This window comes from Asparagus officinalis, chromosome 8, assembly GCF_001876935.1.
Source record: "Asparagus officinalis chromosome 8, Aspof.V1, whole genome shotgun sequence".
Classification (NCBI taxonomy): domain Eukaryota; kingdom Viridiplantae; phylum Streptophyta; class Magnoliopsida; order Asparagales; family Asparagaceae; genus Asparagus; species Asparagus officinalis.
Window position 1 is genome coordinate 129,799,376 of NC_033801.1, and position 2,139 is coordinate 129,801,514.

A 2,139-nucleotide genomic window follows, 5' to 3' on the forward strand; every position below is an offset into this window, starting at 1 on the left:
ATGCCCAAAAGATTATTGCCAGGATCAAAGCTGAAGAACAAAGTAGGCAGGATTCTCCTGAGCAATCGGACCAAGCCCAATCTTCTCAGTCAGAAGAAGATACTACGACTATTGAAGCTAATCCTCTTCAGTAGGATGGTAGGTCTAACAACTATCACGTTAACAATTACCTCTGATAGTCAACCTAATTAGATAGTGGCCCGTTAGGCGATGTGCCATGTCTATCCTTTTTCCCTCTGCACTTGTTCAAGACTGGGGGTTGGTTTATTTGTAGTCCATTGGATTATAAGTAATAAATTTTCTAAGTTGTCATGTTCAATAGAACACCTCCGTTAACCACGAAGTCTAACAAAAGGACTATCACGTTAACCGTTACCTCTGATAGTCTAGTTTCTCCAAATTCCCTCACCAATCCTTCTTAATAGGATGGCGGGTCCATCAAAACTATCACGTTAACAGTTACCTCTGATAGTCTAGTTTCCCAAAACTATCACGTTAACCGTCACCTCTGATAGTCCTTTTCTTCCCAAATTCCCCCACCAATCCTCCTCAATAGGATGGCGGGTCCACCAAAACTATCACGTTAATGATCACCTCTGATAGTCATTTTCCTCCAAATTCCCCCACCAATCCTCTTCAAGTAGGATGGCGGGTCCACCAAAACTATCACGTTAACTGTCACCTCTGATAGTCCTTTTCCTCCAAATTCCCCCACCAATCCTCTTTAAGTAGGATGGCGGGTCCACAAAACTATCACGTTAACAGTTACCTCTGATAGTCAAACTTACCAGATAATGGCCTACCAGGTGATGTGCCTCTATTCCGACGAGTTAACATTATACTTCTGACGATCATCACCCCCACAGAGTATGAATGCAGCTTGCATCACTCCTAATTTGTCACGTTAACAATACACCTCTGACAATCAACTTATCAATCCTTGTCAATAGGATGATAGGTCCTCGAAATTGCTCAAATCGCAATCTTCATCCAGGTTGACCCGGGGTCCGCGCTGAGCATCGTGCCCCTGAAGCTAATCAAGCATTTGGGGATACCGTCGAAGCGCCTAGCCTCGACCTCGACTACCATCTTCGGCTTCAACGCCACTGGGACTCGGCCACTCGGCAAAATCCGCCTGAAATGTCGGATAGGCGACATGAAGACAGAGGTGACGTGCTACGTTATCGATGCTGAACCCTCCTACAACATACTCCTGGGGCGTCCGTGGATTCATGGCAACCGGATCGTTCCATCCACACTACACCAATGTTTGAAGTATGTGGACGACTACGAGCGAGTAAGAACGGTAGTGGCCGACAAACATCCCTTTAAAGGGGTCGAGAACTACTTCGCGGATTCTCTGCTGTACCAGGACCCCGAACAGCCACCAGTGGAAGAACTGGAGAGTGGTAATGAGGCGGACAGCGAGCCTGAATACGGTGACAGCTTAATTCTGAACGACTTTGAGTCGATTGTAATTGGTTATGAGAGTCACCATGTAACTAACGCCGTTCAGGCAGAGAAGCTTATCATGAATGAAAAATCCGACCTTGCTTATTTGTCGTCTTGCTCCTCGTCCGAAGATGACGCACCTAATAACCTATGGTCGACACTCTACAGTGAGTCTTCTCTACACTTGCCGGTATGTTCGTCATACGTCTTCAAGACGCGACTGATCGAGCCATCGCGAGCTGTATTCGTCGTGCCAGCACGGAAGAGGTATCGAAAAGACATCATCTTCGGTCGAATCGATCGTCCCCTACGCACGCTATGGGACGAATCTGAGGACGAAGACCCAGCGCCCCAGTTCTCGCAATACAGTCAAGTGGCGAAACGCATAATGAACAACATGGGGTACGACCTCACTCGCTTAGAGGGCCTGAATTACGGCCGAGGGCGCAAGACGGTCATCAAACCCGCCTACGTCCCCAAAGGGAAGCCCTCAAATTACTTCAACAGGACTAGGAGAGGCTTAGGCTACTCCTCCTCCTCATCGGAGTGTTGTTTTTACGTCGACGAAGATTCCGATTACGCATGTTCAGGGGATCAGTCGTCAACAACCTCGGCCTGGGACTCCGACGTCAGCGTAAGGGATCTGTTCGATGGCCTTACAGTCAACATGGCTACAGTAGACCCCGC